The sequence below is a fragment of the Stenella coeruleoalba genome (genome assembly GCF_951394435.1).
Source record: "Stenella coeruleoalba genome assembly, chromosome: 4".
NCBI classification, from domain to species: Eukaryota; Metazoa; Chordata; class Mammalia; order Artiodactyla; family Delphinidae; genus Stenella; species Stenella coeruleoalba.
In genome coordinates this window covers 59785082-59798897 of record NC_137149.1, presented here as the reverse complement: position 1 = coordinate 59798897, position 13816 = coordinate 59785082, and the positions used below count along the sequence as shown (strand labels likewise).

The 13816-nt window shown below is 39.9% G+C and overlaps 1 long non-coding RNA gene across 1 annotated transcript in view; it reads right to left on the bottom strand.

Annotated features, from left to right (window-relative positions):
* Positions 1–12338, bottom strand: part of LOC307185963 — a 445156-nt gene extending 432818 nt beyond the window's left edge. Inside the window, exons 1-2 of the long non-coding RNA XR_013828218.1 lie at positions 12194–12338; positions 8386–8544 (exon numbers count right to left, since the gene is read on the bottom strand). This is a non-coding gene — a long non-coding RNA (uncharacterized lncRNA). The remainder of the gene's footprint in view (positions 1–8385; positions 8545–12193) is intronic.
* Between the last annotated feature and the right edge of the window lie 1478 nt (positions 12339–13816).

Genomic DNA, 13816 nt, shown 5'->3' with positions numbered 1-13816 from the left:
GGAAAATTAAAAAAAAAAAAAAAAGTTCTGCCCACTGAAAGGATTTCCTTTCAATTGTCTTTTAGGAACATTCCAGAAAGGGGATATAGTGCTACAGCTGTCCATTTCTGGGTGGTGCCTACATTTCACATAGAAAAATCTGTAAACCAGGCATGACTTTTCTATACTTTTCCATCAACTGATTGTAGGGGATACCCCATGAAGCCCTAGGTGCAGATTAGGAGAGAGAACGTAGTGTAGCAGGAGTGAGGATCATTGACGTTTGAGCCACTTCTTAATGTAAATTACTTGTAATTACTTAATGTAATTGTAATTACTTAATGTAATTAAGTAAATTAATTTACTTAATGTAAATTACTTGGGACTTTAGCACCTGCTTGAGCTTGATTTCATACATACCCCTTCCATTCGATGATGGGGTGCTGCTGTGTATGCCCAACTTTATGACTTGGTGTGTCAGAAAACACCCGATTCTTGATAGCTCAGGTTGGAAAGTAATTTGGTGCCCATGGATAAGGCTTCAGTCTTTTACTAAGGCCCAGTAAAAGGTCAAGAGCTGTTTCTCAAAAAGATAGTAGTTATCTGCAGAGGATGGCAGAGCTTTGCTCCAAAATCCTAAGGGCCTGTGCTACTATTTACTCATAGGGGCCCGCCAAAGGCTCCTAACAGCTTCCCTATCTGCCACTGTCACTTCAGGCACCACAGGATTTGGTGGATCTTGTAATCTAAGTGATAGAGAAGCTTGCACAACCATCTGAACCTGTTGTAGAGCCTTAGTTCTTGGCCCCACTCAAAACTGGCAGATTTTTGGATCACTCAGTAAATAGATCAGAGTAGCCCACCCAGATAAGGAACATGTAGCCTCCAAAATCCAAAGAGGCCCACTAAGTGTTGTGCTTCCCTCCTGGCTGTAGTAGAGGCCAGATGCAATAACTCATGCTTCACCTTAGAAGGGATATCTAAACATGCCCCACATCACTGGGCTCCTCAAATTTTCTTTTTTTTTGGCTTGTGGGATCTTAGTTCCCTGACCAGGGATCGAACCCAGGGCCAAGGCAGTGAAAGTGCCTAGTGCTAACCACTGGACTGCCAGGGAATTCCCAGATTTGCATTGAGGTATAAGGCCCCTGAATTTTTTTTCAGATTTATTTCCCTCCCTCTGACATACAAATATTTTAATGATAAGTCTAGAGTACTTGCTACTTCTTGCTCAGTAGGTTCAATCAGCATAAATGTTGTCAATTTAATGGACAAGTGTGCTATCTTGTGGAAGGGAAAGGCAGTCAAGATCCCTGTGATATAAATTATGACATAGGGCAGGAGAACTGATACACTCTTGAGGTAGAACAGTGAAGGTGTATTGCTAGCCTTACTATCTGAAAACAAAATGCTTCTGATGAGCCTTACAGACGAATGGAAAAAAAGGCGTGTGGTAGAGCAATAGCTACATACCAAGTACCAGGGGATGTGTTAATTTGCTCAAGCAATTAAATCACATCTGTTACAGCAGGTGCATTTAGAATCACCACCTGATTAAGCTTACAATAATCCACTGCCATGCTCTCAGATCCATCTGTCTTCTTCATGGCCAAATAGGCGAATTGAATGGGGATGCAGTAACCATCCCTGCATTCTTTGAGTCTTTGATGGTGGCACTGATTTCTGCAATCCTTCCAGGATTTGGTATTGCTTTTGGCTTACTATTTTTTATATGTTGAAGCAGTTCTAATGGTTTCCTTTGGGCTTTCCCACCATAATTGTCCTCAATCCACAGCTCAGGGAACCAATGTGGGGATTCTGCCAGTTGCTATTTATGTCTATGCTAATGATGCATTCCAGCACTGGGGAGATAACTGCAAGACAGGATCAGGAACCTACCAGCACCACTGTGGAATGGTCTTGAGCTCAAACTCCATCGATTACCTGACCTCCATAAGGGCATACTTTGACTGGTGGACCACAAGGATGTTTTGGGTCTCCTGGAATTAGTGCCAGTCAGAACCAATGTCCAGTAATCTCTGAAATTTCTGATGATTTCCTTTTCTCCAATGCACAGTTACCCTGGTAAAAGGTCATAGGTCCCTTTGCTGAAGGATGGGAGAAAGAATAATGGTATAAATTTTTGGCAGTGTAGCAGAGTTCTTCAGGGGCACTTGGTTTCTCCATTTTATTCAAGAAATTTTGGATCTACAAACTTGCTCTAATGTGGGAATTTATTGACAGACCATGACTTTCTTTTTATAATTCAAGTTAGAACTTTGTTTATTTGACCTAGAACCCTTCCCCTTATATAGTGCAAGTAAGAACTTAGGCTTCCTATCTATTTCACTCCTAGAAACACTTTGATCAACTTGCCAAGACCATAGCTCTCTGCATGTCAGATTATTCAGGTTGCTGTGTTGACTCTATTGTCCATTATGGTAATCCCACTTCTTTTTTTCTTTTCTTTTCTTTTTTTTTTTTTTTTTTTTTGCGGTACGCGAGCCTTTCACTGTTGTGGCCTCTTCCGTTGCGGAGCACAGGCTCCGGATGTGCAGGCTCAGCGGCCATGGCTCACGGACCCAGCCGCTCTGCGGCATGTGGGATCTTCCCAGACCAGGGCACGAACCCATGTCCCCTGCATCGGCAGGCGGACTCTCAACCACTGTGCCACCAGGGAAGCCCTCCCACTTCTTTTAATTCTGGCAATTGAGTGCTGCCACCTGGCTCCTCCCACCCTGGGATCCAATTACTCCATTTCATTCATGCTTCTCAATTCAGTGGCAGCAATTCTTGCTGTAATTTGTGACATACAAGAAGAGCAATCAGAGCTGAAGCTCCGTGACACTGAGGCACCCTTCACAAATTTATTTTCACTGTCAAGGTAAAAGGTATGTCCTCGAGACTCTCCCAGGGTGGATCTTAAATGATGAATCCATTCTAACATTACAATCTTGCTAAGCCGTTGAATCCCTTCCTCTACAATTACCAAGGGAGGTCTGGCATTTTAATTTATTTAGTGTGGGTCATCTTTTGGTGTTTGTTTCAATCAATTCAGCCTAACAAAACGTTAGAGATCTTTCTAACACCCTTAGCTGCAACATTAAACCCAGAATCTCTGCTTAATGGGCTCATATTCAACCTGATACAACTTTAAGTTCCTTCCACCATTATCACATACCCTTAATATTCGTTCCTATAGCTATTCCCTGGCTTTCTGTCTATAACACATTGGAAAAATCATGCAGTTATTTTGGAGTGTAGCATCCTTCCTCATGGGTCACACTTTTTATCATACACTTAGGGGCCTGCTGGGATTTGAGTCTAGTTTTTGGCCTAGAAGAAAAGAAGAGTAGTGGGGGTGGGTCCTGAGGAGAACCGGCTGGGTCTTGCAAGGCAAATACCTCAGGGGAGGCCATTCAAGTTTTCTCAGGCAAAGCAGAGTTAATACCCTCAGACAGCAGTGCTTTGTCTAATCCTATACGTGAAGAAGACACATCGGAATTTAAGGCTTCGACATCCTCAACCTCATCAGGATCTTTTCATGTGTCCCCATTTCAGTTTTAAGGATCCCATTCCTTCCTAATCAACGGATTCACTTTAACATTAGGCACCCTGAAAGGTTGTGATTTCAATTTGATTGTAATTCAGCTACTTGCAGGAAAAGACTCTGGGTTTGGCTTTCAGCAATCTCACCTACCTGGCTATAGGAGATAAGGGACTCTTTCAGGGAAAACATAAGACGCTTTCAGGTCACATATGTAGCACTTGAGCTGGGAATTTGAATTCCTACACTCATCCTTTTCTTTCCCCACTTTGCCTAGTGAAGTTAGGAGCAACAAGCCATTCTCATTAGACATGTTTGTTTGACAAAAATGTCCAAAGGTATCATATATATGGTCACCTAGATGCTTACCTCTTATAAAGTATTTGGAGTATCCAATGGTGATATTTTGCATGTGTCTATTGCCACGTCACACTATGGACTATCAGTGCTCTTTTTACTACTGCAAATAGTGTTAGTGTCTTTAAATCTAACAGATCACAGAAACAATTCCAGAATCTCCAGAACGAATTCAGAAAACTCATCCTTAAGATTCTGTTCCTCTGGAACCACTTCTGGTACCAAAATCTGTATTAGACTCAACAGAAACTGGAGAACCAACATGATGAGTGTATATAATAATGATAATAATTATATATAAAATTGTGTGCCTAATAGATAGATACTTAGATCTAAGATAAAGCTGTATTTTAACAAATCAGCTCATGCAGTTGTGGGCTAGCAGGCTGGAGATCCAGGGAAAAGTTGATGTTGCAGCTCAAATCCCAAGACAGACTGCAGGAAAAATTACCTTTTCCTGGGAGTTGTCAGTTTTTTCTCTTAAGGCCTTCAACTGATTGGATGAGACCAACCCACATTGTGGTGGAACATATGCTTTACATATGCTTTACTCAAAGTCTACTGATTTAAATATTAATCTCATCTATAAAATACCTTTGCAGCAACATCTATGCTAGTGTTTAACAAATATCTGGGTACCTTGTCCTAAGTATTGATAGTATTCCACTGAATGGAAATACTACAATTTGGTTATCCTTTCACATGCTTATGGACATTTTAGTTGTTTCTAGCTTTGGATTAGTATGATTAAAGTTGCAATAAATAGTTCTGTGTAAGGCTACTGTGGACATATATCTCATCTCTCTCTAGGAATTGAGTTGTGAGGCACAGGCTATACATAAGTTTAAATTTTTAAGAAACTACCAAATGGTTTCCAGGGTGGTTATATCATTTTAGACCCCCACCAGTAATGTATGAGGGTTCCAGTTGCTCTACAACCTCTGCAATACTTGATATGGTCACCATTTTTTTTTTCATTTTAGCCACTCTAGTAATTATGTGGTCATATCTCATAATGGTTTTAATCTGAATTTCCCTAATGGTTAATGATGCTGGGCATCTTTTCATTAACTTATTGGCCATAGATCTTAGTTTGTAAAGTATCTGTTCAAGGCTTTTACTTTTAAATTAGGCTGTCTTTTTATTATTGAATTTTAGCAGGGTTTTCTGTATGTTTGTTTCTTGAAACCATTCCCTTGATGATATAGTTGAATATTTTCTCATTATCTATGGCTGACATACTAAGTTTCACAATGTCTTTTAATGAGTCAAAGTTTTAACTTTTGATAAGGTCCAATTTATCAACAACCTTTTCATGGTTAGTGCCTTCTATGGTTTCTCTAACAAATTTATGTGTAACCACAAAGCCATGAAAATATTTTCCTAGTTTTTTTCCTATAAGACTTACATTTTTAGTTTTTATGATGAGGTCTATGATTGATCTTGAAATAACTTTTTTGTGTGATATGAGGTGTGAGCCGAGATTCTGTCTTTCCCTGTCATATGGATATCCACTTATTACCACACCAATTTTAGAAAAACAAAAATTATTTTCCCATTGAATTGCTTTGGCATTTTGCTGAAAAATCATTTCATCATATATGTGTCAATTTATTTATGGAACTTCCACTTTGTTCCACTGATTTGTCTATTCTTACATAAATACAGTATGTCTTCATCTCTCTAGCTTTATATAAAATTTTGAAGTCAAGTACACAAAATTTGCTTTTCTTTTTAAATAATCTAATCTATATTCTTTGAATTTTTTTTTTTTTTACCCTTCCTGAAATGCAATTTTCCTCTACGATTCTATATAGTAAAGGAATGTCAGTAACTACCTACTTTCTTTTCTTTCTGGTTATCTATAAATTATATATGACTCAAGAAATATGCATTGCAGTAACTTAGAGCCACTCGACATGGCCCATTCCACAGCATTTCCCTATCTACTGCCACTATTGTGAATTTTGAGATGATTATTCTTATGCTTTTTCTTTATGTTTTTTTTAAACCTATGTATGAACTCATCAAGTACATTAAATTTTCATATTTTAAAATTTTATTTAAATCAAAACACTCTTTTTCATTCTTTTACGACTGTTATTATACTAAACAATTTATTTGTGCAATTTAACCATTATGACTCATCTTTCTGTAGTTTGGTCATTTTCACTGTTGTATAGTATTCTGATAAATAGCTATACTACAATAGATCAGTGTAATATAGTATCAACAGGCCTTTTGTTGGATTCCAGTGTTTGTTATTATTAACAATGCTGTTATGAACATTCTATTATATATGTACAAGAGTTTCTCTGGAGCATATACTTAATATATATCCTATATATCTCTTCTTCTAGGCAAGGATTTTGACATGCATAATTTTTTATGTTCCTCATTTTCTCTACTGATATATAATAGATTCAAAATACATAATTTCTGCTGGATGCATAGATGAATTAAACAAAATCAATTACCCTGGTTAAAAAAAAAAGAACTTATAATTCAGACATGTGCAAAATTTCTAAGAATATTCATTATAGCTCTGCTAATAGAAAACAATTAGAAACTAAACTAAGTATTAAATAAAAGAGTGATTAATTAAATAATATATTAATACATGGATTATTTTATAATTAATAGATCAGCCAAATCCTGTCAGACTAGATGTGTAGATGTGTAGATGAACCTAGCAAAAACACAGAAAGTGCCAGGGTGCCGAGCCTAGGTATCCAAGTCTCAAGTTGATGGGGTAAATATATGTTTATTTTGTATGCCATTAAAGACTGATTTTTGTTTGTTATGCAACATTATTATTACAATAATAACTGATGACACATATAACTGACAGAACACTAAGTAATCAAAGATTTTAGGAGTTTCTTTGTATCTATTACAAAGAAAAAAGTGAAAGAACCCCCGAAAAAGAAGTCTAATGGCCAATAAGCTAAAAAGGATGTGTAATATTAGAAATCAGAGGAATTCAAATTTAAATTACAAAGAGATACTATTATATATCTATCAGATTGGCAAAAAATTTAAAAGTTTGACATCATGAATTAGCAAGAAAGTTCCAAGCAGTGGGGACTCTCCTTACTGTTGGTGAAAGTGTAAATTGCTATAACTTTGGAAAATAATTATCATTTATTTATTACCTAATGAGGTTAAAAATCCATATACCTAATATCTAATCAATTTTACTTCTAACTATAGATCCTTTGAATTTCTATAAAAATTTCAGAATCAGCTTGTAAATTTATATTTTCAAAAACCTAGAGATTTAGATTGGGGTTGCATTGCACTGATAGATAAATCTGAAGAGAACTGACATTTTCACAGTATTGAATTTCAATCTATACCATATATATTTCTATTTATTTAGGTTTTTCTTTTATTTCTCTCAGCAATGTTTCATAGTTTTCACTATGGAAGTCTTACGTTTTGTTAAATTTATCCCTCAGTATTTCATGTTTTGGGATGCTATTGTAAAAGGTATTTTTAAATTTTTATATTCAAATGCTACATAATAGTGAATGTATGTGTGTATTGTATGTGGGGGTGTGTGTACATATGTATGTGAGTGTATGTATATACAAATGCAGTTTAGAGTATCCTTGTTTTTAATCTCAATTGCTCAGAACTGCATAAATATACTCCTTAGTTCATGGTACAGTCTCACAAGCTCATCACTGATCCCTGCATAGCATACATATTCCATGTATATATGTAAGTATTTTTAACAATATAATAACTACCCTCTAATCCACCTCCCAAAACAAGACTTCACTGGCATTAAACTATATCTAATAATATGGTCTCCTGCCTTCAAAACCCTACAGACTGCTTGTTCACAATCAAGGTACCCTTCATTGGAAAGAGGTAAGTAAAGGGATGCAGAAGGTGCAGAATTTGGGAGAAGACTGGAGAGGGTGAGGAAGTTCACTTGATTTCTTAAGTTTAGAAACAGCCTGAGTCAACTTTTCATCTACAGTTGGGAGGGAAGTAATTTTCTCAATGTTAAGCTTAGAGTCCTCTCGATACCAATTAAAATAGGCTTCCCACTCATTTTGTCTAACTCTGATATTTTTTCTAGTGGTGTACGAAGATAGATTAATTTGGGAATTTTGAGAACTCTCCACCTTGGACAATGTAAATTTAAGTAGTCCCAGGTTAAATGGACCCATTTAGATAAATAGTTACAGGACGGGGATCCACAGGTGTTAAATATAAAGCTGGCAGAGGTTCCTTGGTGGGGGGTGGGGGGAGGGTGCATCTTCCTTTAAATTCTTCCTGTAAGAACTTCTCATTATTCTGAGAACTCACGAAAAGTAGAAAGAAATCCTGAAACCCAAATCTCTTACCAATCGGTGAAGACAGAAAACCTAAATCACAAGATGGAAAAACCTTGAACCCGAATCTTGAGATAGAAAAACCTAAAAGAAATCCTCAAATAAAGACCTGAACCTCAACCAAATGGGAGGTTCGGATCCAGGAGCACTCACCCTGCAGTTCTGATGCAATTGAAGAGAAGGCTGGACACAATGGGTTCGTGTAGGTACCATACGTAGAGTCAGAAAAGGTGCTGGACGGCTGAGTGGGGGGTCACTCCAGATCCTGCCAACTACGCCAGCTGTGTTCACCAAAATTTCAGAAACGGAGACCTGATTAAAATAAAGAGGTGTTTATTGGGGGACTTGTTAGGACTGCTGCCCCAGAGACACAGATTCAAGAAGCACTTAAATTGTGTTCTCCCAGACTACAAAATGGAGGAAGCTATAAAGGCAAAAGCTGCAATGCCATAGTTTGTTTCATAAGTTGTTTGTCAATAATTATAATTGGAGCTGGCAAGAAGTGAGGGTTCTTGTTAAGCAACAGTTGGATGGAGTCTGAAATGACTGCATAGTTACAAGGGGGAACCTTGAGACCATAAGGCTGCAGCTTATAGATGTCATCCTGAATATGGCATGTGGTGTCCTTGGGTTTGGTACAGTTCAAAGAAAGTTCATGTCCTCAGTGGTGCAGGAATGTGTCTGATCCCAGGACCTCAGTGGCTGCCTGATTCCATTTTTGTAGGCCTGAATGTTAACTTTTATGGTCAAAAAAGGAGAGGGGAAGTCTTTAATGATGTGATTAAGGATCTTGAAATGGGGAGATTATCCTGGATTATCTAAGCAAGCTGGTAATAAAGGCAATTAAGTGTAACCTTAAAAGAGGAAGATAGAGAGCGATTTGACATACACACAGGAATAGGTAATATGAAGACGGAGCAGAGAGAGATTTGAAGATTCTGACCTTGGAGACTGGAGTGATGTGAACATAAGCCAAGGAATGCTGACAGCCACCAGACGATGTAGGAAGCAAAGAATGGATTCTCCCCTAGAGCATGCAGAGGGAGTGTGACCCTGCGAACATTTTGATTTTGGTCCTGTGATACTGATTTTGGGCTTCTGATCTCCAGAATGATGAGAAAACAAATTTCTGTTGTTTCAGGCCACCAAGTTTGTGGTAATTTGTTACAACAGCTACAGGAAACTTATATAGCAGAATATAGGGTTATATGGGGTGGGCTATGTGGCCCTTTTGGATACTCTGGTCAAGGAAGTCCTTGCTGCTCAAACCTAAAGTCTAAGAGCATGGAGACGGGATTGCAGGAGACCAGGGTTGTTTGGGAAGACCAGCTATCATGGGAGAACCACCAAGAGATGATAGCTGAGTTAGAGGGGGATTAAAGGTTTGGCAGTGAAGCTGCTGACAATCTGAGAGATTCAAGAGACATTTAGGAGACAAAGCCTACAATTCTTCTTACTACCCTGGATGTGAAAAATGAACAAGAGAGTTAAGAAGGATTCCCAGCTTGAGCAAGGAATGAGGTAATTATTCCTGCCAACCATGGGAATTGGAGACATCAAGAAGAGGCTCTGTGAATTTTTGAGGGCATAAGACCTGAAAATATTTAGTGTTTTTTTTGTTTGTTTGTTTTGTTTTTTGCGGTATGCGGGCCTCTCACTGTTGTGGCCTCTCCCGTTGCGGAGCACAGGTTCCGGACGCGCAGGCTCAGCGGCCATGGCTCACGGGCGCAGCCGCTCCGCGGCATGTGGGTTCTTCCCGGCCTGGGGCACGAACCCGTGTCCCCTGCATCGGCAGGCGGACTCTCAACCACTGCGCCACCAGGGAAGCCCAAATATTTAGTGTTTTAAGATGACTTTGAATAATATGAATAAAGAGTTGTTGAATAGTCATTTGGATTTATGAGTCTGAAAGCTCACAAGAAATGTCTAAGCTGGAGATGCAAGGTTTGGTCATTAAAACAATAAAATTAAAAGATGGAAGGTTTGGACAATGAAACAAGAAACTGTTGGGAAGTGATGTTGCTCTAAAGCCCTCCTAGCCCTGGTTAACACATTCTCACAATGGAATCAGAACTAGCTGGTAGTGGTATCAACACCCACCCCGCTTCAGCACATGACAATCACCCTGCTCTCCCTCTTAGTGAAAAATAACGGTTTCTTTAAATAGTTGCATAAAGAAGCATTATCTTCTCCTCCAGCTTTATCTGGAGTAGCCCTCTGATGCCCAAACCCCTCTCATGGATGAGGGAATTTCTGAAACACCTCTTCAGAACTGTGCAAGACCACCTCCCGCACAAGGCTGATTGTGGGATGAGGTCCTCCTGCATACTTCTCACAGGACAAGTCTTATAAAGCCAAGTTAAGGAAGATAACCATGGTGTTCACAGAACGATCATCATTATGAAGCTCCTGTTAGACACTCACAATGCATAAGTCCTTATTAAAATGCAGATTTGGATAGGATCTGTGCCTAGACTTAATTATATACTATACTATGATTAATGAAAATATGATTCTTAAACACCATGCAAAAATGATTTTTCATCTAGCCCACATTCTTAGCTCCTGAAAGTCATCCACTCATTCATTAATTTATTCAGCAAGTAGTTACCGAACAAGGTACCAGAAGAAAAAAAGTCACTGTCCAAAACGGCAGAGGAGAATTGACTTGTAGACATGTAACCTCAGTACAAGGCAATATATAAACGAGAAGCAGGAGGCGCAGCATGGCAAAAAAAAAAACCCAAAAAAACGCTACAGACCTCACAAACCAGCCTCTATTTCAGAGGTCCCCAGATTTTGAATTTTATTGACCCTTACCATTACAACAATAACAAAATCTTAGGTGTTGCCAACCTTCCATTTTGCCAAATAATAAAACTTTAAAAATTACCCTCATAATTTCTATCATTTTGTGAGATAACTTTCCTGAACTTTTTTTTTTTCTTTTCCTGTTAGAGAGACAACTTCCCCAGTGTGTGGCAGCCTCAGAAGGGGATATATGAAGCCTTCGGAGAAGGCTGATCTAACCAGCTGTACCCAATAGCCCTGGGGAGATTCTTCTCTTGTTCCCACACACTATCAATCAATCATCAGCAAGTCCTGCCAGTTCTACTTTCAAAATATGACCAGGTTCTAAGCGTGTCTCCTTACCTCCATTGCTTCCACCCTGTTCCAAGCCACCTTGTTCATCTCTCTCCAGGGTGCAGTTGCCTCTGACCTGCCTTCCCTGTCTTTCCCCCTCAGACTATTCTCAGCACATCACTTAGAGAGATACCTGTTAAAAGTCAGATCATGTGACTTCTCTACCCAAAATCCTCCAATGGCATCCCATTACACTCATGATACTACCCCAAGCCCTTACCATGATCTACAAGGTCAATAAAATCCATCCCCACTATCTCCTATCACAGTCTCCCTCACTCTGCCCCAGACACACAGGCTCCTTGTTTTTTCACACACACCGAGCACATTCCACTCCAGGGCCTTTATACTTGCCGCTTATTGTCTGGATACCGTTTTGGCTACGGCTTCGCTTATTCTGGTGCTCAGCTCAAATGTTACACTATCAGAGAGATCTCTTTTGTTTTGGGAATCACCTGTGGCTCCAGAACACTCAGTAAGGATTTGACCTCCACCCTATTACGATCATTCATGCTAGTTGTTGGTGTTCTGACTTCTACTTGGAATCCTGGGAGACTCCCATGCCAGAGCTTCTCAAACTTTAATGCGCACATGAACCAGAAAGACGACTAGCCTGTGCTTCTCACACTGCAACATGCAAATTCACTTGCAGATTCTGACTTAGATCCTGCATCTCAAACACATGTCCAGGAGATGCTGCTGCTGCTGTCCCCCTCCCATATTTTAAGCGGCAGCGTTCTGACTTAGGTGAGGAAACTCTGCCCCTCACCCCAGACATACAGGCCCAAGGCTGGACCCCCACCTCTCTCTTCCCTACCTGTTTACAAGTTACTCCATCAGTCAGAGGGCGGTCAGCTCTTCCAGCCCCACGGATCTAACGACATGTCAGCTGAGTCGCCTTGGGGTACCGGCCTGTGGGGTGAACACTTGGCGGGACTGAGACGACTGCTCGCGGAGCTTTACGAACGCCGCGGCTCTTTCCCACGCATGCGCACCACGCTCACCACGCCCACCACGCTCACGACCGCGCACCACGCACCGACCGCGCACCACGCACCGTCCGCGCCGCGCACCCGCACGCACCACGCAGGTTCAAGGCGGCACCGCGGTGTAACCTGTTGTCAGCCCTCGGCGCACAAAGGGACGTGTATAAGTTGAGAAAGCAGAGAAAACCAGAAAACCGTGAGACGAAATGAGGTCTGTGTGTTGAGATCTGAAGAATGGGAGGGTTGGGGCAGGTGGAGAACGCAGGTGGTGTCTCTGACTGGGGAACAAGAAGTAAAAAGGAGCAGCTCACATTCAGGGACGGTAGGGTGGCAGAGCAGTGGGGGAACACTGTGATCTGAATGATCAAAACCCCAACCTGGGTACATTTAAATTGTCTGTTAAAAAGTTACAAAATAATAAGTACTCTGTTTCAATAAAATAACAATTTTAGGGAAGCATATATTGTTAAAAAAAAAAGAAAGAGAAGGAAGGAAAGGGAAGAAAAAGCTCCTTCCATGTTCGCTGGAGGAAGGAAGAGTTCCTCCAAGTTCCCTTGGAGAGGGAACTGCCCTTCAAGAACTTTTAAGGGAATCCTCTAAGTTGTTTCGCACCTGGTTATTTCAGCAAAATATACTGGATCTGTTTATGGGCCGATAGTTTAAATTCAATTGTATAACATTCTCAAAATGTCAAAATTACAGATGATAGAGGTGGAAAGCACATTAGTGCTTCCACATTAGGGGTATGGAGGTGGATGTGACTACAGAGGTAGCATAAGGGAGAACTTGTTTTTTTTAATGGAATAGTTTTGTATTTTGGATGCCCTTAATTGTACGTAATGAATGTCATAGAACTATACACACATATTGTGCCAGCATCAAATTCCTGGTTATAATTATGTAATATGTCACCATTGGGAGAAATGGGTAAAGAGTTTATTGGCCCTATCTGTACTGTCTTTGCATCTTTCTGTAAACCTTCAATTATTTTATAATAAAATAAGTCTAAAAAGTTATAAATCTGGAACTGAGGAAATCACTATAAAACAGTTTCCCAGGGCTACTGAGCTCTTTATGAATCATTTATCAAGATAAGCCCCTTCTGGCTTGTGGACAATGGTAGAATTTTCTGTTCCCAGGGACGTAAGTGTCAGCTCAGAGAACATTTCCAAAATTCTTCCAAAATGTGCTTTCCCCAGTGAACATTTTCTCTGATAAATGACTGCAAGTCCATCGGGGAACACTGGAAGGAAGATGTACTTATGGAGTTCTCTCAGGATTCTTTCAAAATGAAACCCAGCCTCAGCTTCTTTGAAGAAATTCTGTATCTATGAATTGCCTCAGGGCTGGGAATTACATCAGGGCCATTTAAGGAAATTCAAATTAGTCTCCAGAATTAGAGGGCTCCCTCCTTCCCCCTCTCCCCAACTCCAGTTAAGTTAATCAAAGAAGAT